This window comes from Thermobia domestica, chromosome 4 (genome assembly GCF_964235325.1).
Source record: "Thermobia domestica chromosome 4, izTheDome1.hap1.1, whole genome shotgun sequence".
Classification (NCBI taxonomy): Eukaryota; Metazoa; Arthropoda; class Insecta; order Zygentoma; family Lepismatidae; genus Thermobia; species Thermobia domestica.
In genome coordinates, this window is record NC_137457.1 from 169,671,993 (window position 1) to 169,696,845 (window position 24,853).

At 35.8% G+C, this 24,853-nt stretch overlaps 1 long non-coding RNA gene across 1 annotated transcript in view; it reads right to left on the minus strand.

The window, feature by feature from the left end:
• LOC145683395 (uncharacterized) overlaps positions 1-24,853 on the minus strand; it is a 413,636-nt gene that overhangs the window by 128,054 nt on the left and 260,729 nt on the right. Inside the window, exon 3 of the long non-coding RNA XR_014131077.1 lies at positions 16,916-16,963. This is a non-coding gene — a long non-coding RNA (uncharacterized LOC145683395). The remainder of the gene's footprint in view (positions 1-16,915; positions 16,964-24,853) is intronic.

The window sequence follows — 24,853 nt, forward strand, 5'->3', positions numbered from 1 at the left end:
ACTCGAATTTGGATCGAGTTTCCAGTCGAGTCGAGCCAAATCGAGCCAAATCTTGTGTGTAGTTTCAAGTTCCTTTTTCACTTATTCTGCATAAACAAATATAATTATTTTCAATGTTGCTACTTACACTACAACTTACTCTTATTATTATTATTAAATTCTGTAATTAAGCTTGAAGGATAGGCGGTTTGCATCTAAATACTAAAAACTAGTTGACTGCCGACTTCGGTAGTCGTGAAATGTAGGACACAAGGACATCGTTCGCGAGGTTCTGTGTTTGAGTTCCGGAGGATCAAGTATTCGTGCTTGGGCCAAAATTTCTTAAAAGTTATAGCGTGCAAGGCAAACATGTTTAAAACTGTTCTGCCTGGGTCTACGGTTGTCAACGACTTGTGCGGTTTGGCTAACTGCCTATTCAATATCGAACCGAACCGAGAATTATTGATGCGCACGAGTCGAGACAAATTTTGTAAAATTCGAGTCGAATCGAGACTGCTCGTAAAAATCTCGACTCGAATGTCTCAAAACTCTTCACATATTTTTAAAAATAGTTTTGAAGAAACTAATCACTCAGAAACAGTTATATATATATATATATATATATATATATATATATATATATATATATATATATATATATATATATTATAGAGGTGCGGATCCAGGGGAAGCTACAGCCCTCTTGACACTCAGGTATACACTGCTTAAAATAGGCTTCAATCCTGCTTTACACTGGATAAAGCTGAAAACTGTGATTTAGTCGCTCCCTTGATCATATCCTGGATCCGGGGCTTTAAGGGTTCATAGCCGTAAAACTATGGGACCTATCGTTAGGGATGTGCACGAGACGAGTCAAGACAGAATTTTCCTGACAAATTTCGAGTCGAGACATCACTTTTACAGCACATTTGCGAGACGAGAAAGCCTCAGATCTTGTCTCGTGCGCATCCCTACCTTTCATAGTCGGCTTAAGAGTTCGCTTAGAAACTAATATGTGCGCTATCCAAAAATACAATGTTTCAGAATCTAGAGTACACATGTGACAATTTTTAGAGAGGAACTTTGGCTATGTGCATATAATTTGAAGTACTCACCAAATACCTGTGTAAAAATTGTTGCAGAAGTATGGCAGAATTCTGAAAGATGGATATTTGGATAGCGCACGTACTAGTTGCTAAATAACGTCTTGACCCTACTACGGTAGGTCGCCTAGTTTTGGAGCTAAGGACCTTTAAAGTTCATTTGTTCATGTTTTTGGCAGCCTATAACTCCGAAAATAAGCATTTGTGCGCCCACGTTTGTTATTACCTTTTGTCTTATCTTGGTGTCAGGAACAGTATTTCTTCCAGACATGTTTTTGGGGCACTGCCTCTTTTCGGATCTCTGAGAGTGCCCCCCGGAGGAGACAAAAATATTACGCCTATAATACAATAATAAATAGAATAGTACCAGCAGTGCTCCCCTCACCCTGAACATTTTTTTCTGAAAGAACAACAGGTCAGGAATCTCCTTGCATTTTAAATGGAGTATCGCATCGCAGTTTGCAGTGCAAATGGGAATGCAATGCAGTGCAAACATGGAAATGCAACATTGCATGTGCATGTTTGTACTGCAATTTGAAAACTGTATTGCAAATTGCGATACATCTTTGTGTCTTAAAGTACTAGGTAAGCTAAAATAAGGAGCAAGTTAAAAATATATTACTATTATTTCAAGAAACTTCCCCCGACTTGAAGGGTCGGTTATTGCAAGAAAAAATGCCTTGACTTTGGATTACAATAGTTTTCCACTTTTGTCTTTCCTTCTCTTTGTCAGTTTATTGTTACTGGGTCATTCTCCAGATCTTCTCAGGTTTCGGGTGATTATCCTTGTTTCTGAGCGTGTAATAATAAAAACATGTTTCTTGAAGAAAAGGCGCAGTGGCAGCATATTGGACCTAGCCGATATATGGTATATATAGCATGATTGTGGCTTGGTTAGTAAAACGCAGAAGTGCGTACAGTAGATCAATAAAACAGTAACGGTATTCTTCAATGCCAAAAATACAGTATAAGAAATACACTCATCTTTGCCTCTCTTTTCGTTTTGCTTTTCATTTGAAGTACTGATATACCTGATACCCATTTACGTTCCTTGTTAAAAACAAAATATGTTTTAGCAAGATTTCTTCTTGGGAGACGCCGCGAACCTAAAAAAAACATCCCGAACAAATGGAATCTCTCTTTCTGTGTGTGCTTGAACCAATGAGTGGTTTTTCCTAAACCTAATTGTTGAATTTGCCGCTGTGGTAAAACTATTTCGCTCAATTTGACAAATAATATAATAAAAAATAATACTTATCCAGCAATGAACGTGGATTGCAAGGCAAAGCAGTGAACCCTAAAGTAGCCCTGTAGCAGGGGCGGATCCAGAACGGACTCCTGGGGAGTCGTGGATTGTAATACGGCTAATTAGCTAGTTTTAAGAGCTCCAAATTTTGGGATGGGTTTTATTTATATATAAAATAAGAAAGCTTCCTCTTCCGTGGGATTGGGCAATTGCCCCGATCGCTCCCTAGATCCGTGTCTGCCCTATAACCTCTCCCCGAAATTAAATGCATTGATCTATTATTTCCAATTCGAAGTCATTTTCGCTTCCATGCTAATGGTGATGGAGTTCTTGTTCTTTGTATCTCTGTACTCAAGATAATAATAATAATAATAATAATAATAATAATAATAATAATAATAAAGCATCTGAATAATAAAGATATTTTTAACCCTTCTTTAAACTTTCTATGTATTTCTCTGAATCTGGATATGTTGCTTTATAGTGTATAATGCAAAAAGGCTTCAAACAGCAATCTGGCAAAAATGTTTGTGTAAAAGACACAAACACCTTATCAGTTGCTCTCCAAAGAACTACTAAACAACTGACGTTGTTTCTGTTTGCCTTTAAACACAATGTTACGATTTACAAGGCACCCACAAAAGTAGAGAGCAACGTGAAATTTCGCCTAAGGGCACCTTCGTTGCTAAACTGAAGACTAGCACTTTGTCAACATATTGCATAGCTATCAATAAGTCACACTCAAAGGTTCTTTCCAAACGTTTTGTTATAACAGGTTAATCAAACTACGCTGTAGTAGGTAAGGGATGATACTCTGAATGACCGATAAGTGTTGGAGCTCAGAGCCGTAGCTAGAAATTTCGTTGCCTGGCGTCCCCCGACACTCACCTTACGAAACTTTGACTTCTTCTTTCTGTGCTTTTATTTTTAACATATAAGAGAAACACCTTTTTGTTGTTATGCTACGCTGTATTTTTTTTTACCAAGCCGCTTACACAGACCATTGCAACAGCCAAAAGCGATCGTTATGTATTCTTTAACAAATAAGAGCCACTCTCAAGAGGCTTATTTTAGACCTGCTGCTAAACTTGCCAAATGTATACAAATCCATTTGGAGAATAATTATGAAAAAAGCATAGGGTCGATTCTCCTACGTCAGGACGACCATGGAGTTGCTGGACGCTAGTGGTAGCGTTGGAAAGGTCCGGGCCCCCTGAGTGAAGTAGTAATGTCAGAAGTCTGGCCCAGGCCACGCAACTCAAGGAGTGGGGTCCTGACGTTATGGATTCGGGTCCCTTCTATTCACCTATTAAAGATGAAGTTGTTGGACGGCGTTGGCGGCATTTGAAAGGTTGAGCACAATTGTGATGTCAGAAATCGATCCCTAAACTTGAACGTCAAGAAACTGGGTCCGGAAGTTTTAGATACGGGTTCTTTCTATTTCCCTTTTAAACATGGGGTTGTTGGACGCGGATGGTAACATTGAAAAGATCCTAGTCGTTTGAAAGCAGCGTAATGCCCAACGTCAGATCCTGGCCTCAAAGCGCCAAAAATGAGGTTTCGCATTGGCTCAATATCAATACCTGGTTGCGTAAGATAGAACAACATTTATAGCTGTATGGATGGTTTTACCTCGCGTAATAAAATACTGAGATTGAACCTCAGCAAAGGTTTACAACCCAACCCAAATGCTTGGGACTGAATCTGATTTCTTACATCACCGCAATGCTCAAGGGACTAATACCTCTCCAATGTTTAAAGTAAGTCAATGATGATAAAAGAATTGGTTGAATAAAATGTGAGAGGAAGCGGGAGTACCCTGAGAAAAATCACGAATTCGATCTTGTCCACAACAATCTTGCTTGACCGGGGATCGAAACAGTAAGGACCCATGCACGAGAGGAAGCGCTCTACCACTGAGTAACCGCGTACAATGATTAAAGCAAGTGAATGATAATATAGGAATTGGTGGAATGAGAACCGGGAAGAAGCGGAAGTACCCTCAGAAAATCCACTAATACGATCTTCTCCACCACAAACTTACTTGACCAGGAATCGAAACAATAAGGACTCCACGCATAAGAGGAAGCGCTTTACCACTGTGCCACCGTGCTCATTGGTTAAAGTAAGTCAGTGATTAATAGAGGGACTGGTGGAATGAAACGTGGGAAGAAGCGGGAGTACCGTGCGGAAACCCACGGATACGATCCTGTCCACTACACAACTTAGTTGGCTGGGGTTCGAAAAAAATAAGACCACACGCACGAGAATAAGCTCTCTGCCACTGAACCACCGCGCCCAATGATTACAACAAATCAAAGATAATAGAAGAAATGGTGGAATGAAAAGTGGCAAAAAGCGGGAGTACCCTGAGAAAACCTACAGATACGATCTTGTCCAACGCAAACTTACTTGGCCGGGGATCGAAACAATAAAGACCACACGAACCAGAGAAAGCGGTTTACCATTGAGCCCCACAACAAGAACGAAAAAATTGGAAGTTACTTGCAAATATTTTAAGAAGCAATATCTTTCAATGGTAAAGACTACTTCCCGATGATCGTGTTTTAATAACTCCATGAGCAGAAAGGACTGATATGTCCCTCTCCTATATGGTATTTTTCAAACCATATACTTTATCGGGAATATTATCCTTTATTCGTCAATTCATGAAATTTGGTCCATGAAGTTATACATAAACGGTAAAATAAGGAACGTTAACATCTTACAATGAGAACAGATTTCAATTGCCGGTGGGAGTTACCGTACGCGCGACTTTATCGTGGGAGTCCCGGGTTCGATTCCCGGTGGGAGCTTATGTGTTTCGTATTCCATGTTAATCAGTAGATCCACGTCTCCTATAGCCACGGTGCTGACCGGGCAGTTAAACTCAAAATCCCAATCACCACCACACGGCGGAAGTTTACATACATGGATCGGGTTTTACGTTAATCAATATGTCCACGTCTTGCTGTTGCTATATGGTCTTGCTGTTGAAAGAGACGTTAAACTCCAAATCAACTCAACTCATTAAGATCAGAGTTCTGAGTTTAATACCAACTTGAAACCATACGTTCAAAATAAAAATTGAAATAAAATGAAATCTTTAAGTTTAACGTCCCATGGTTATGCCGGTTAGGCTAAAGGAGACGGTGATAATGATAAAGGAGTGAAATGGTGGAATGAAGAAAGTGGGAAAAAACGGGAGAACCCCGAGAAATCCCACCAGCACGGCGTTTGTCCGCCTCAAAGTCCAAACGGCGCGAGCTGGGATTAGGGACCCGAAGCACTGGAGGTGGACGCTCTACCACTGACCCACCGCGCCCCCCAAAATGAAAATTATTCATGCTTCTGATACCTATATATATGGAGAGAGAGAGAGAGAGAGAGAGAGAGAATAAATATGGTTGTATTTTTCATAGGGCCGAAGTGGCTTAGTGGTAGTGCGTTTACCTGTGGTGCATGGGGTCCTTGGTTCGATCCCAGCTTGCAGAACGTCAGATTTGTGGTGTAAGAAACACCGTGTGCGTTCGTTTCTTCAGGATTCTCCTGTTTCCTCCTACCAACATCGTTGCACAATTTTCGCTCACTTCCCATCACCACCGTCTCCTTTACCTAGCCGACATATGCATGGGACGTCCAACAAAATTTAATTTCATTTCATTGAAAAAATTACTATAATTCATAATCTGCATCTTTATAAAGCAACTTTAACAATCATATGGATGTATAATGCTTAAAATTGAATTAAATCGCAAGTGCAGTAATCTGCAATATTTTAGGTTTCTCATTTATTTACATCAAATGTTTAGTTATTTGATACTTTATAGCAAGAATATTAACTGCTATATAAGACACAATTATATACCTTAGGCGTGGAAGACCCTGGTTTGCTTCCCAACGGGAGCTCATGTTTTTCGGTTTCTATGTTAATCAGTAGGTCCCGTCTCATATAGCCTCGCTGCTGAAAATAGCGCTAAACTCAAAATCAACTCAACTCAATAATTATCTATACATTGAATTTAATGATAAGGAGGGTGGCCGAATAAAGAGGGAGACCTTAAAATTTAAAACGTAAGGTCAGTGTGAATCAGAGAGGTCACGGTAGGTGGTGTGTCGCAGTGACTTACGTCCTGTTGACCCACGGCCAACTGACCTACTTACAAATCTTGACCCAATTGACTCACTCCACCTCTAAACTGTACGCACAGATAAAACAGACATATATTTATTCTGACCTTACTTGGCATTTACTAATTTAAGATAATCTACAAAAAATGAAAGAAAGCAATTTCAAACGCAAAAATATAGGAATGTATTTTCAACGGAACAGAAAAAAACGTAACAGCCCATATTTGAACCCGGATTTCTCCACTCAGTAAGCAGACGTCTTACCGACTTACCCACGGCATATCTTCCGACTTCTGGTTTTTAAACTTTATTTACAGTGCGTGTGTTATGTATCAACCTTACGAGATGTTCTTACTGTTGTGTTAACACGCGTTCCGTAAATTTACGAAGTCGCTCTTTTAATCCTCAATCAATCCGACACACACACACATACACACACACATATATATATATATATATATATATATATATATATATATATATATATATATATATATATATAGAGAGAGAGAGAGAGAGAGAGAGAGAGAGAGAAAGAGAGAGAGAGAGATATGTTGGTGTACCATTAAGCTCCCAAGAGTACAGATTAATTCATTCTTGATTTTAATCTACAGAAGAAATGCTCTTTACAGAAGAAATGCTACTTACCCATAGATGGCTAAGTAAGGTAAATAAAATTTAAACTTCAATGGAACTGAGGTGGCTCACCGACAATGGCTGATTTAACACGTTTGATAACAGAGCGGATAATAGCTGATTTAGAGATAGAGCCTGTGTAGGTAACTGGATACCACGTGAGACTGTCATTCTAAGGGTCTGGTGTTCGAGTCTCGGCCTAGACTGAGTTAAATTGTTTTCAAGGAATTCAACACTATAAATGATGTTCGCGTTTGATACTGAAAGAGATTTATCCTATGAAGGGAGAAAAACCAAGACGGGACAGGGAGAAAGACGGACGCTGTTTATCCTTAAGTGTTAATATTTAATTTATTCCCATGTCTTTTGCTCTTTCCTTTCCTTCTTTTCTCATTTTGTTTAGCTTTCCGTACTTTTTCGGTTTCTGCATGAAGCGTATTATTCTTTTCTTTTTCTTTGCATTAATTCCTATCTCTTTGAACTTATTGTGAATATCATTTCTGCAGATTTATCTCGTGGTTTTTTCTCTAAATGGTGATATCAGATAGTAATACTTTTTCCTCCAAATGGAGGAATATCCTGGCTTGTTATGTTTTCGGGCACGTATTTGCTGTCATGTGGGTTGTCAAACTATCAGACATCGAGTGAAACTATTCTGCTACTGGAAAAAGCTATTATTTCTTTGTATCCAACCTCCATTTTCTACTGTCGCTGACTGTACAAGGTATTCGTAGTGATAGGCAGAAATATAATAAAGATACAACATACGTATTTGTCTTAATTACCGTCCATACTTAAGTTACAGAAAGGAAATAGAAAAAGTACATCTGGTATGATTGTGAAAAATCACTTAATGACGTTACTCAATGACTTCAGGGCGTCATAATAGTCAGGAGGTAATACTCCTACCAGGCAGCAATTAAACACCATTTTACACAATACATTCTCGATAGTACTGTACCATTCAGAAGTACCATTTATCTTGTTTTCTACGTATTTAAAGACATGATGTATAGATCTAAGCATATCTCATTAAATCCTAGGAATTTTTCAGTCTATTTGTAAAATTATAGGGATTATTCTATGAAAGGCAGAAAATAAAGAATAATCGTATGCATTCATTATAGATTATATATTTGTAATACTAGTAATTATGCTGTATACATATTAGGGTGTTGAGAGTGTTTCAATTTTCATAGACGTAATTTTCAAACGACTTTGCTTACACCTCGTGTCTTACTAATGTAAGAGATGTAATTGACAAATTACAAGAAGATAACTTAATATTGTACATATTTATCACTTTCGCTTCATACTAGTGAAATTTCAAATATTGAACTGCTATGTACTAATAGGCTTATTTTGCATTTTTTATGTTATCCAAGTAGCTGAACTTTAAATTGGAATTAAACGAGGAATTTGACTGCTAGATACGTTATCTGGTGGTGAGTTTCTAGACGTTCGATTAACCTCAAAGGAAAAAGTATTGATTGTCCTTATTTTCATCATAACGAAATGAAAGATACGCTTTCGGGTATAACTAAATCTGCCAGTACTATACTACAGGATGTGTCGAGGAAAGCAGATATTTGTGTTAAATAAAAGTACTGTTATACAGAAATAAGACAAGCAATGCCAGACTCAGTGTAATGAGATATCGCAAAACACAGATAAAGCTAATATGAAATGGCTGATATGGAAATGTTATCTCCTTGAGTTATTAGACATTTCTGGACCAAAAGTGATGGAAACGGATAGCGTGTTACAATGAGGAGAAAAATTTCTTACATGAAAAAAATCGTACGACTTCGTCATTGAGTGGAATAACAAGGTTATAACTTCGAAAATGAGAACTAACAGTAAGGATAAACAGAAGTGTACGAAAGCATAAACATATTAATAATATGAGAGCAAACACAAAAAAAGCTATCTCTGGAATCGAGAAAACAGTTATACTGGAAGAAGTGACGCATCTCCACCATCATCAGTACCTTCTGACAAGGTTTCATCTTCTGCACCAAAATATAAAAAAAGGACGATCGAACTAAAATCTCTTATTCACGGGATCTAAACAATCACGACTACTTGGGATCGATAGTAGCTCTTTATTAGACAAGCAAGTACGTCATTTATATCAACAGTGAAAACTTTCGACCACGTAATAAACATACAAGTAATTAATCCGAATATAATTAAATAACAATGCAAAATAGTATGTTTTTATTAGTTGTACAAACGGATCAAATATTACCCAGCCTTCTTGAAATGTGCATAAATAAATTTTACATCAATGATACTCGGATCGTGACAAAGTGTACAATAAATAATACATTTCACTTTTTCGTTACAAAGCGACCCACCCCAATATATATATATATATATATATATATATATATATATATATATATATATATTCATCAGTTAATGATTAAGAACCCAAACACTATTCGAAGCTTTCTTGCACCCACTGGAAAACGTGAAGTATATTAATATTTATTTGCATTGTATTAATATAAATATTAATATTAATATTTATATTGTTGTTGTAGACGGTTCCCATAATGCCCACCCACTTCGATTTTACAAAATTTGAGAAATAAATTTCACTTGTAATTTTGTGGTCAATTTGAAGGCATTTTGTTATACTACCATTAAGAACCCCATATACATCATACTACGAACAATTTCATGTGTTACACGTAGCAGTGATACCAATCTTTGAAAGTTTCATTTACAACTTTTACATTTTTCTTTTTTAATTGATTCTGAGAGTAATGGTGCATGCAGTATAAAGGTACAATAGGAATCTCTCTCTCTCTCTCTCTCTCCCTCTCTCTCTCTTTCTCTGTCTGTGGGTGTGTTTCTAGTTTCCGGCGTAAGCGTGTGGATACTATCAGGTTTACTTTCGTGTGTACATAAATGCTGGTGTTTGTGTGTGGTGGGGGAAATGAAGTATTAATTGTTATTCCGTAGTGGAATTTATCGATATTAGTACGTACATACGTGCGTCCGTTACTTCACACAACTTTGGATGAATGCGATTTTTTTTAATTCTGCTTTTTCCAATACATAAATAGAATGATTCTTCTCGAGGGAGTTCGTTAATGGAGGTGATTCTCCAACTGAAAGTGGTAGAAATGAGTCATTTCCGATCTTAACGTTGATCACTATTGAGGGGAAATGGTAATAAATAGTAAGAAGCAGTTTTCGGCAATCGATAAAGGGCATCAAAGATAACTTTCAGGTTCATCCTTAACGTCCTGGTAAAACCGAAGAGATAGAAGTTAACTATGATTTCTGGATTCATATCAATCTACATAGCGAGATAGGAAGAAGCTGTTTTAAGAATGAATTTAGCATTGTGGGAATAAATATCGTCTTCTCTCTTAAGCTTTTAATCAAATCGGAAGTAGGAAAACTGAACTACTTCCGATTTTAGTGTTGATCACGAGAGATTAAAACGATACTAAAGACCGAGGAGAGAGATTTTCTGAAATCAATTAAGTGTCCCAAGAATATGCTCTATCTCGACTCTAATCTTTCTACTAAAACTAGAATGGCAGAAATCAATCGCTTCCAGTTATAACATTGAACGTTATAGAATGGATAGCGAGAAGGCTTTTTAGGTAATTCGTTAAGTGCTCCAAGAGTATATTCCATCTCGGCAGTAATCCCTCTACTCAAATCGGAAGTGAAATAAATATACTAGAACTTCTGTTTCCTAAACCACTTCAGAAAATATAACTTGATCCTCTTTAAGATTTCTTTATTATTAGGATCACATAATGGAACTTGTAATATCTTAATGTTAGTACGTATGTACACTCATGTCCAAAATTATTGTCGCATGTCTATAAATGTGTTATTTAAGAATATATTTTAATAACGAATTCGCCAGGTATTTCTTATAATGTTAGTATGTGTATAAATGGCAAGGACACATATGTGGCAAATGTCATGTCAATAGAGCAGTAAATAAGAACAATAAAACGAAAATAAAACTTTCTTGTCCATTTAGGAACATTTTGTTTTACTCATTCTAATTTTCGTATTTATAATTATTTTGCAACGAAAGTTACCACAAATATGTATTTCCCGATAGTATCAGTATTAAAAGTACCCTGCATAGTTATTATCAAATTATAATCTTACAAGAAGACAGTTATACATATGCAACAATCATTTTGGACATGAGCGTACACATACGTCCGTTACTTCGAACAATATCATTTGAAAGGATGCGATTTTTCGAATTGTTTTTTGCAATAGGTAGATAGTGTGATTTTCTCGAGAGTTCATCATTAGAAGTGATTCGACAAGCAAAATGGTAGAAATGAATAATTTCGCGTGTTTAACGTTGATCAATATAAAACAAAAACGGTAATGCATAGCGAAAAGCTGTTCTCGCCAAATGGTTATACGTTTCAAGGAAAGCTCTCATCTTAGTCTTAACATTCTAGTAGAAGTGGAAATGGTAGAAACGACCCATTTTCGGTTTTAACATTCATTACTATAAAGCACAAACGATAATAGATAACGACAAGATGTTTTCGGGAATCAATTAAACTTTTCAAGGATAACCTTTTTCACATTTAACAAGCTAGTTAAACTGAAAGTTAGAGAATGGAGCCATTTCCGGGTTCAACGTTGATCACTATACAGCAAAAATGGTAAAATATAGTAAGAAGCAGATTTCAGGGATCTATATAGCGTTTCAAGGACAACCTTCATCTTCACCCTAACACTCTAGTCAAACTGAAAGTGGTAAAAAATGAACCACTTCCAGTTTTAACGTTGATCACTATAGAGCGAAAACGAAAATAAATAGTAAGAAACAGTTTTCGTTAATCGAAAAAGCGTTCCAGGAGTAACTTTACACCCTAGTGAAAAGGAAGTGTAGAAATCACCTATAACTTCCGGTTTCAATTTAATTTACATAGAGCATAAACTATAAGATATAGGGAGAAGCAGTTTTATGGCATCAATTTAACGTTGTGGGAACAGGTAACTTATTATTTCTCTTAAACTCCAAACAGGAAGTAGCTAAATCCAACTACTTCCGGTTTTATTTTTGATCTCAATATATCACAAAAGATAATAGATAAGGAGAAGCGGTTTTCTATCATCATTTAGTGTCCCTAGAATATGTTCTATCTCGAGTCTAACATTTATACTAAAAGCAGAAGTGGCAGATATCAATCACTTCCGGTTATAAATTGAGTGTTATAGATTGGAGAGCTGGAAGGGATTTTATGTAATTCATTAAGTACCCCAGGAATGTATTCCATCTCGACAGTAATCTCACTATTAATTACAGAAGTGAAAGAAATATTATACAAATTCCTGTATCCGTATTAATTCAGAACATATTACGTCATCCTCTTTACGGCTTTCACTAGTGTTTATTTTTAAATTAAATACTTGCAGGATCTTATCTAAATTTTGTCAGCCACTAGTCATGAAATGTGAAATTCTCTTAAATTCGAAATGTGAGATTTGGTATGTAAACTTAGAACTAAAAAGAATGAAATACGAGTTTTCAAAATTCTCCTTTTAAGCAGAAGGAGGGATGAATTTATTTATTTCAAGGCATTCAAATCGGCGTTCGCTGTCTCATCATCATAGAATGTTCGAGGAGAATTACTGAACTTATTTAGAACTATTTTGGAGCATGGTTTCATCATGTCACTTTCACTGAAATGCGTATCCTAAGGGAGAGGGGGCCAAGGTCTAAAAATATTAGCTAACTATACAGTATGTTACAAATCTCTCATTTTATGAAGATGAAATTTAATATAAAAACCAAGTAGAAACGCAACCCAGCGTTCTAGAAAATTGCACTCTCATCTCATCTCATGAAAAAGACTGAGAATTTTAGAACGTGGACAGCACTTGGTTGAAGACAGGTTTTAATCATATCAGCTTCATTAAAATTCGTATCCTAAGAGGGTGGAGGAGTTAATATATACGGCGAAAATTAAGTATATTCCAATCTAAGGGGATGAAACTAAGTATATAAACGTTTTACTTAACGAAGTCATCATGTGGACATGCCTCAGCGTTTTCGAAAATTCTGCTTCAAAAAAAAGGGGCCATTTCTAAAACTTTTAACTTGCCGTTTTTTATTCACAAAATGACCGACATAGCAATGTTTCTGAAACGTCTGAAATGACTTTTTAACCATATTTAGCACGTGAGACATTTCTATTTTATCAACTCACTTTAAAAAAAGATCGTAAAAGAGAAGAAAATTTAGATTTCTTGCAAAGAATAAATATTGCATCGTATGAAACACATTTTTGAACATGGTCGAGCTAGGGGTTTTGTTTCCCTTTTATTCAAATAAGTTACGTAACGGGGAAAGGGTGATGAAATATAACTTTCAAATATTTCCCATGAAAATATTCTACCCGTACGAAGAACAGGCTTGCATATGATAATAGTAAATAATAATAGCCATATTCCCACAAATTTATATTTATTTCCAGTAAGACTTCTGTATAACGTTATTTGGCAGTGGTATATTATATTTTACCAGTTTTGTTCTTAATGGAACCATAGGTTCTTACACAATAGTTATTTCGTGTTTAAATGATATTTAATTTAATGTTTGTTGCAATATTCGTAATATTTGTAATTTATAATTTAGTTCTGTCAGAGACTCGCACCCCGAGATTAGGAACCACTGCTCTAGGGACTACCTAGAAACTTTCAATTTACACCTACATAGGATTTGTAACGTAGGGTACCACTAAGAATTTTTTTGATAAGTCACGAAAAGAGGAGAAATTGAGATGATTGTTATTTTAATATCTCCCAAACGTATAGGACTGGGAACTTGAAATTTGGTATTTGGATTTCCAATTTAGAATAATTTAACACGTGTTTCAGCATTCCTTTCATATCTTACTCATTAGTAGTAAAGGAGAAGGAAAAATGTGAGAACAGCAATTATTACTCATATAATAGCATGTCATTTTCTCAGAATCTCTTAAAGTTAGAAACATGACATTTGGCTTTAGGAATTCTCATTTAAAACAAAATCTCTTAAAGACAATAAACAGGTCCACCCAATATTTTCTCAAATAAAATTGAAACCGGAAGTTGTAGTAGATGTCTACCACTTAGTGTTATAGTCTAGTGATTAGAGTGGAGATATTCTAGGGACCCTTAATGGAATACATATTTCAGCGTTTTTGATTGTGATCTAGAAGGGAAGAAAAGGGTTTGGAAAAGAATAGAGGTTTATATTACAATTGTTATTATACTAAGATTTTTATATCACGGGATCCCGTGAAGTTGAAGACATGAAACGTGATATTTGAACTGAAATTAGTATGCTTCCAGATATATAAAGTGCAAGGCCATATGCCGAACAAACACGGTATCCTGGGAGCAAAGCACCATGGTATTTGAACTGATATTCAGTATACTTGCAGGTATGTGAGGTCCGAGGCCGTAAGCCGAGCAAACACTGATGATTGAAGGTTTGAAATGCAAAGCGTTGACCGAACAATTTTGCGGGTCAAGGGGCAAAGCCTGCAGCGAGACGAAGGTTTGTATTGAAGAAGCTCTGAAGACACAAAGGAGGCTCACACGTTTTCTTAATTAATAATGAAATAGGAAGTGATAGTAGATTTATAGCCCTTCCGGTGTTAGTATAGGGTTAAGGATGGAGATGAAATGTATTTTTCCGACGGTTAATCGATTACGGAAAACAGAGTTTTGTTATTTATTACAGTTTTTCTTCCATAGCAATCGACGTTAAAAACAGGAAAGAGTTAATCGCTGCCACTTCCTGTTTTAGTTCTAGGTTAAGAATAGAGATAATATGTATTCTTAGGACGCTTAACCGATTTTCAGAAACAGCTTCTAGCTTTCAACTAACGTCTTTTGCTCTACTGTGATAAATCGTACACCGGAAGGCGTTGATTTCTGTCACTTCCAGTTCAAGAGTCACCTCCATTAATTTTAAAACATTTTTTCCAACATAATTATGTAACACTTGGTTTAATTCCAACTTAACTTAATACATATATATCTTACAATCTGGAAAGAAATACTCTGGAGGGTAAGGTACACCTAGCATCCCAAGGAGTGGGATGGGAGAGCTGACATTTTAAAAATAATTGTAATGATAGATATTCGTGTTGAATCCATAGTTTTCGGGTCAATCACTGATATGGACAATCACTGTTTCTATGCCTTTCAAGTTCATCCCTGAAGAATCGGGTAGAATGACATTTTAAGTGTAATCGAAAATGACGGATACTAAAGGCGAATCCATAGTTTTCATTAGTACTAAGACGAATAGTGGCACTTTTGATACAATTTAAAAAGAAGTTATAATGCAACTTATGAGTTTAATTAATGTAAACTTATGCATTAAGAAGAACTAGACTATTTGCCATCCAAAGTTGTAGGTGCGACTGTAAAGTTTTTCTAAATTTTTTTTTATAAAATACTTTTTAAATAACACCACGACATGGGAGGGAGAGAGAGTGAGAGATTTCTGACCTTTTCAACAGAATTATAAGGATTTTGTTAAGATTTTCTTATAATTTTAATTTATTTTTTTCTTATATTGCAAGTACACACAACTTGTAAGATGTGAAAACAACTTAATTTTGAAGAGACTCGAAAATGGTGACGAGCTTTCCGTTGTTCTAGTAGCTAGCACGCACGCCTTTCGGGCACGGGGTCTCAAGTTCGATTCCCCGTGGGAGTCCCATACAAAATTTGAACAATTACTGTATTCAAATTTTCATATTAATCTTTGAGTCCGCGTCTCATATAATCTCGATGCAGAAAGGAAATCCTAAACATAAATAAATAACTAACTCGAAACTGATGAGAGCACAAAACTCAAGGTTTCGGAAGAAAACTAGCACAAAACTTTGCATAAAAAATATCAAGTATCTATTTGGAGGGGGAGGGAAAGGATGGGAACATGAGCATAAGACCATACAACATATTATTGAAATGGCAGTCAGTGATGGTTATAGAATGACTAGGGGGTTCCTGAGCTTCGAATTCCCTCTACGGCATTTCTCCGAAGGTGATCATCGGGTGATCATCGGACTACCGCATACGGCAGCAAGAAACACCCGGTTGCAATAATAAATGTAAAATACAAATATAGAGCCTTGACAATGGTTTTGAATATATATATTGACGACAAAACACTACCATCATGGCGACGAAATAGATGAAATGATTGTATGAAGAAGTAGTAGATGATGACACTAGTGACATCCATCAGGAGAAAGAAGTCAAGGTGAATACACAGTAATGTTAGACTTCAATGGAGTAGTCGGAATCTTCACTAAGATGTCGTGACCTTTTGAATCAGTTAGAAGAAACTAACAGAGCTAAATGTATATCGCTTTCAGTAAGCAATATCATATGCTGGTGAGGGACACGTTGTTTCAGAGAAAACAAACTGCACTCGTGCAAAAGCCCAGGAAATAAGAAATGCTACTACTCGAATAACACTCGTATAATTGTACACATAAAACAATCACAGCAGACTAAAACAGCTAAGTGAACGTTGGCAATTCCACAATGAGAAATAAACTGAAGTGCCCGGCGAACAACTTCATTGCGAGCACGGTGTTTGTCCACACAAATTCCACACCGCGCGAACTGGGATCAAAACAGGGACCCCAAGCATCGGAGCTGAACGCTGTACCACTGAACCACAGCGCCCCATATTAATTACATAATAATAGTAATAGTAATAATAATAATAATAATAATAATAATAATAATAAATAATCATAATAGTAATCACAGTTACAAAATTAACCTTTCTACTTACTTGATTCAAAGAATTTGCGTGATGGCCGCCCTCGTTTTCCCTTTAAACCTGAAAATGGAAAAGAGACTCATCACCAAGTTGTGCAACATGAACTTTGGATTATTTCGTCTGATACCCTTTTTTTAACTTTAATGTGAAGAATAAAATATAATGATCTTTCTAAAGCAGGAAACATGGATGTTTTTTGACAGGAGATTGATTTTGTTCAAAAGTCTATATTTCTAAGAAAACTGTTTAGGCCAATATTTCATTTAATTACGTAGTTGGCTTAAAATGATTTTTGCCACTATAATATATTTTCTCCAATATCATAGTACCATTTCTTCTGGATATATGATGTAACTCGTAATGTTTGAATCACTGTCTAAAATGTTCATTCAAATAAGTTGTTGTATCTAAATATTCTAGGATATATGGTTTGAAGTTTACAAAATAACTGCAAATCAAATATTATACTTTATGTGTCACCTCAAATACTCCATTTTAGCAATATATAAAAAGTAATGTTTACACCGTTTGAATAGTTGCTACAAATTGTTACCAGCATATCATAAATATATTTCTTTAACAACATGTGCGTAAATAAATGTGACATTTATCATGTTGTGCCAAGAGAAAAATGTCTAATTTATTACAAACGTATCACTAAATAAACTAATGTTCAGTTAGTCTAATTTTTCGCATGTCTGCATTCAAGTATTGGTAAGTTTCGCTTTTAAATGCACTTCTGCATAACTTTACGTGTCATTAATTCTCTCGCTCAACTTCCTAAATACTTCAGTTATAGAGATATTTTGTTGCATTTCTTTGTTACCTTTCATATAATAATCTAATAAGTATTGTGACTAATAATATTATTACCGTTTATGTCATTATCATCTGCAGTTTGTTATCATAGCGCATTACCTTTCTTTCACATGAGAGTTTATTTCATGACACTGAGTTATTACCTCGATTTTCCCACTGAGTATGATTCAAAATCAATGCATTGAAATTTGAATATTTCTATTGGTAATGAGGTATTTCAGAAGCTGTGATATCATGAAAATCCAAGCAACCAATTGGCATGAGAACCCTTTGCATTTAATTTTGAGATAAATCAAACATCAATAGAGACTGAGGTGGAACGGAAAATGATAGTGATAAAAATCACAACTTTGTTTATTTCGCTAGAGACAAGGCTAAAGTGTTTCATATCAATAAACTTTCTTAGGTTGAAAATATCATCAAAAAATGGAAGATCCTTATCCATTGTAGGAAAACGTGTACCAATTAATTACTACAGATTAACTCTCACATTCATACAAAGTCGTGTGAGTGCATGTTTTGAAAAACAAAGTATTGATGTCATGCGCTATCGTAAACTAAAGCTTCCATTATGATGACGCATGTTACAAAATTCAATGGACTTTAAAAGTACCTAGTAACTTGTTTATCTATTCAACTAATATAATATGGGGAATCAAGCAATAAAAGTAGTTTGTGGCATATGTTATTAAATCATTCTCTTGTCCAACACAGTGCAAGACAATTTACGGAATGTAGAAGTGAACAACAAGGTAATGTTAGTATGGAAAGAAGGTTTAGATTAAAATATTAAAGATTAATAACTTAATCATTTGCAATATGTCCTGAAATTATACGTCGCAATCCAAATTCCTTGCTATGTGGGGACCACTTTTGAGAAATAGCTCGATATCTGCATTGTAACCGCCTAGTTACACGGACTGTTACCAAATCAGAATTCCAGATATTTATGGTTAGTTGTTCATGTAATTTTTAGTGAGAGGGTTTAGCCATACATTAGCCACTGTGCAGTGTATTTAATTTGAGTGCTACAAGAATATTAATTTTTCATTCTTGTGTTCAGATAGTTACATTTTATATTGTTGGTTTACTTTTCTGATAGTATTGAATAGTGTATGAAGTCATGTTTTACTCAGTCTTTCCAATCCGTTCTGCCATTTGTCAGACTGACTTCAAGTACGATACGTATTGGTTTATGGTTTTATAACTGCAAAACCGTGGTAGGCAATTCGATGAAGAACGAGGAAAGATGAAGGATGCGGAGGTGTACAGTTATTTAGTTCGGTCATTTAATTCTCATTATATATAAGTTCTTTCCCTCGAGCGTTTCTCATTTAAATATATTCTATTTTGTGTTTGTGAAAACTTTCTGCGGTGGCATATTATATAACACAAATATAATACTTATAACAGGATATCTTAGAATCAGTGCGCACCAAGACAGAATTCTTGGAAATTAAAAAGTTGGTAGTTTCTCGCCGACTAGTCTTTCTGTGTGGGTGGTTGCTCGCCCTTCTTATTATTTTTTTCTTTTCGTAGAGTAAATTGAAAGAAGAATGTGGCTCATTTCAGCTCTCTTCCTCCTCCTATACATGTTGAAATGCGAGGCGAAAAGGTAGCAACGGACTATATGTTATAACATTTGTCACTCGCGCGATATTTCGTAACATAAATACAATACAGATAATTGTTTGTAATTGTAAGACTGTGTCTGTAAAATGTTTTCTGACTGTTTGATATAATGGTGTATTTACTTATTCCCCCAAATTTATCCAAGTAGAAATGAAGCCATTATTTCCGGTTTTAATGTTGCTTTACAATCACGTTCAATGTCGAAACTTGTTTGTAATTTATCTAAATACTTGTTAGTAATTTTACAATTTCATCAATCATGGCTGCATTGATAAATTTCAAAAAAGCATTATTTTTCTCAGAGATACCCTTAGCTTTGGCATCTTTTTTCAATGTTTTTTCACTTTGTCTTTCCCGATGCTGCCAGTTCCTTCTTATTCCATTTTGTTTTTGTGCCTTTCCCAATTAAGCTATTTTCACTGTAACTGTGGCTCGCATCCACGTCGATTGCATCTGAGTCTGCATCTATACTTATTCACTTCTTCAATACTTATATCTACATCCACTAATTCTCGATAATCAACATTAGATTTATCACTAATATTGTCAAGCCACTTTTGTATCTCACTTGCATTCAAAAAGCGAAACATTGCTTAGAAAAACGAAAAATTCACTCATAAATAGTAATTATTACATTAACTATCGCATGTTGGAAAATTTCAAACTCCATAAACATACATGGTTGCTACCTTTATCACGGAAGTGCTCGCGCGTTTGCAAAAAGCAAACACAGACGAAATTATTTCCTCAACCTGTACTGGAAGCTACTACAATTGCAACACGTCAATGAGCTTTGAGGTAGAAGACGGGGAGGAACCACTTGAGAAATAGTAGGGGAGATGATTCCGCTAATGAGACCGTTCGTAAACAGCATTAGTTTTTATTCACCTGTATGCTTGTTTCCAACAGCGCGAATGACAAAAGGATAATTTGCATATTTTGTGATAAATAGTGATTATTCATATTGACATGTGTTTAAATGTGATTATTGTTCTTTTAGTAATGTAGTAATTACTCAATCAATTCTTCTTTGTGAAGCAACTTTTTAAAACGTTCTTATAGTCTATTCAGACGCCTTCATTGTGACAGAGAACTCTGACGCTGTAAAAAAAGCACGAACAGTGGGTAATGGGAGCTGATCAGAGAACGAACACCGTGTCAAATGTCTTCGTTAAATCCCACTCAAACTAGCTTTTGAACAATGAAAATAACACAAAATTAATGTTTTTAATATTGTTCGATGTTGTGCTCTGTTTAATAAGGCATTTCCACTTCAAAATTAATATGAAAGAAAATAAAGTAAAGTGAGTTAGACAAATCAGCTGACCAATCGTCAAGCCTGTCTGTGGTATAATAACCATCTACAAGGAGACACTACCAAAAAGAAGAAAGGAATCTAATCTTCTCATCATGGAAGAAAAACTGAATTGTGTTTACATTTTCAATCAGCGTTTCTCAGTACCGTAATTATATACGTAAGGCGGACTGGCGACGAATAGTAATAATCGCGCGCAAATATAGATCCGAATAATGGGCCAGTAATTACGAATACCCACATAGTGCATATTCGTAGTGCAGGATGATAAATTTGTGCTATAAAGTTATAAGTCTTATAATAAATTGCATTGAATTGTCTAAATAGTGTTGTTGGTGTGCGTGATTGGTGATTTATTGTTTATTTAACACTGACATATGTCTCTGATGTTTATTAATCAACAGGTCTCCAATAAGGTCTCAATATAATTGTGCGAATTTACATTGGTTCAGGTGTTGTGCAGTTGATGTAGTACAGTAAAACATTGCCTTTGCTCCCTGGACAACCATTGAGTGATTAAGTTAACTACACTTTAATTCTGTAGTTTTCTAACCGAGGTTCTGAGAGACATAATAATTGTCCAAAACCAAGTCTATTTGAGACGATAGAGCAATGGAATATAATGTTCCGACCTTTCTGTGCTGTGTGGTATGGTCAGTGATGGTGGATATTTGGAGCAAAGCCCTTATCATCTTTATGTTTTGACGTTTTCCCACTGAAACATATTGGTTCGAATCCCAGTTTTTGGTATAACTTGGTACCCGAACAAGATTTACCGTCGTACCTCGGCCAAACCCTCTCTGGTACAGCAGAAATACGGATCCAGGAAGGTTAAAGAATAGCTGTTTCCTCAGAGGGACTTCAACCACACACTGTTTAGAGTGGCGCTCCTTCCCGTGGACCTTTGTTTCTCTACGAGAAGGCGAATCGTTTTACTGTGCTGTCGTACATTCAATGCTAAAAACTCCTTCGTATTATATTTCCATAGTGTGATATTTGTTTCATAATGGCAGCTACACACGAGTTAAAAACATTGCTTGAAACAATTAAACAACTGCACGTTGAATTGCGAGAAACGTACGAAAGTGTTCAACGTAATTATGTTAAAATTTGAAACCAACTAACTACTTTGAAAAATGAATTAACGGAAGTGTGCAATGAAAATGAAAAATGTCGGCATGAAACTAAAATTGCCATTGAAACAATGCAAACTGATTTCAATTCATTCAAGGTAGAAATTAGAATAGAAATTAAAAATTTGAAACGAGAATTTAGGAATTAATGTCTTTGTAGGGAAACATTTGCTTGTATTACTTCAATACGTAGCGTTATTAGAATTTTTATATTCATGTGTTAGTTTCAAAATTTTTGTGTAAATTTTAGAAATGCTTATACATGTTGGCATTGAACCTGATTAATATCAGGACACAGACAGAGTTACATTTTGCAAATGTTTTACAAAAGTGCAAACGCAGTATAAGTCCTTTTATTCTGTCTGAATTTGAAAACGCGTTGGGTATACCTGTACATGATGAACATAAGAAGTTCAAAAGAGTTGCTAAAATTATAATCTGTGAATCTTTTACTCAGTTTCTATTGTGAGTATAGACAAAATTTTGAAACGGCTATAGATTTACTTGATAAAGGTTTAAGAAAATTTACCCAATATCAAACGTTGAAAGAAAAGTGTGCTCGCTACAGAAACACATTTTAAATATGTATCTAAAAAATTGAAAAGAAATTCCAATGACAACAACGACAAAAATAGAATTATTGCATTAATAATAGAGATAATTCATGAGATATATTCCAATGACACCAGTTGTTCCAGTTATTATGGAAGTTGTCCTACTTATAACGTCAAGCGAGTACTGTTAATTAATATTGAAAATTCTCCAGGAATTCCATTTTATACTATTAAATCCATTCCTAAAAGTGTAGTAATAATGCTAGTGTACATCCTGCTATATCGAATGTAGGTCAGACCGAAAATCAAATTGTAAAGAAGTCAGATTTGCTGATGAATGTAATGGAGATCCGTTAGCATATGTTCGTTTCAGTTGTCCTCTCAAGCCTAGAAGTAAAAATCTTAAATGAAAAGGACATATATCGAGACCTCAATTCGATTTCGTTCCACGTGTGGACACAAACCACTTTTGCTTTCACAAAATGCAATTCTCAGTATCGAACTCGATTTTCCACGTAAATTTTATATATCAAATTAATTACACAACAGCTGTGCGAACAGATTATTAATAAATTTGACAATAAAGTTACATATGTATACGCCGGAGGCATTTATAACCTTCCGCTTGACTCGGCTTCTCATGCTATTAAATTGGCACGTTTCCAAGTTTATGGTGCCATTCTTAGCTTTTGTGACCATTTTTATACCGACGGTCATTACTCTAAAGTACGTAGTGGCCGCAAAGTTGTGAAAATGATTCTTAGAAAGAATTTTCCTTCCTACATTACTCTTAGTTCTCTTCGCTGATGGGTAACGTACTCCGGTCAGGCAAAATATTGTGAGAGGTGTGACAGCGACAAGCATTTGATGTCTCAGTTTGATCGCTGGACATTTAGTGGCCGTATAGATAATCGGTCCAGTGATGTTTCTGCAAATTTTACTTGGTTTAACCAACCTATACTACAAATTAAGGATGTGCCTGGTATTTATAACTATCGTGTTTCCCGGCATTACCGACTAAGAATTGTGCCGCTCCTAGTATCATGCCGACAACTCTGGATGATCCTACACCGACAGCCCCTGCGAGGCAGTTTCTGTCTCACGACCCAGTGACACATCCTCACAGGTTCCTCTATATGAAGATGGTATGCCTTGTGAGTTTCTCTTTGACGTTAGCCCAAACATAAATCAAGATAACTGACTTATCTGGTGACTTATCTGAGAGTAGCGAGTGTCGTGGACACAAGCCAGTAACATCCGATAGTTCAGACAATACTCAGCCTGAACTTGTGGTTACTGATCACCCAGACTTCAAGTGTTATTATTGTCCCCCTGTTAGTGAAAACTTAAAAAGGAGAAACAATCCAACAACGACGAGGTAATAGGGCAAAGTTCTGAAGCTGACCAGGAAGACCTTGTATGATTCCACTAGCAGTAATCCCTTGGTAGATTAAAACAAATGTGTCAAATAGTTGCTACTTCTTGCTCTATTGATGGAAATAGCATCAACCCGGGAGGTTTTCCACGAGACTTTTTACACCACCGCTACACAGGGAGAATACGCGAGTGATCTGTTTGGGTCCTTTAATGTTTGTTTAATTTGCGTCTTTTTGCTCCTTTCCTTGCGTCTTCTGTGTTGTTTATTGTGTCCTCCAACCCTCTCCGCACTTTTCATTGCATCCCTCAATGCACTTCTTTAAAATAGGAACGGAATTTTAAGGTTCTCTAATCTCCTACCAAACAAAGCGCAGTTTTTCCTTTTATTAAATTGTACTCTCTTGATATACAATTTGCTTAGGAAGTGACCCAAACCCAACTTCAAGGACTTTACCGTCACACCTTTTTTTCCTCACGAATCCGTTAAGGCCAAAAGTATTGCTCTTACATGTCGCAACGATTTAAACTTTTAACAGTTATACAAGCATCCCAAGGACAGGATTATTACTGAAAATGTGAATAATGTTCAATTTTGCACCTCATATGCAGGCACCCGTGGGTACGTACCATCATAATTTCTTTAATTCCAAAGTAGCTTCTTCCTTACAGTTCTCGTTCGATTATATGGGGTGGGGATCATAACAGTATAGTTTCCGCTCAAGATTCCACTTCTACCTCTAACATCTGCACTACTTTATTACAGGTGATTAACCAATTTAATTTATGTCATATCTGGCGTCATTTTCGTCCCCATAATCCTGGACATATATCCTTCTACATTACTATCATGTTTCTTAACCGCAAACCTCTACTTCAACAACAGTATAAACATTTTTGTTATCATTACCCCGCCAAAGACCAGACGGTATTATTGTTCGCAGCAAAATGTCATCAGTGTTTTACACTAGGCCTCCGAGTCTTGTACGTATAAGTGATGAACGGCGCAGAGGCTAGCAACAGACTATTCATAACGTACTGGACGATAATTGTGTTTTATGTGAAGGATCTAATATTATTCCATAATTTGTGCAATATTTTGCTGTTTTATAATGCAACCATA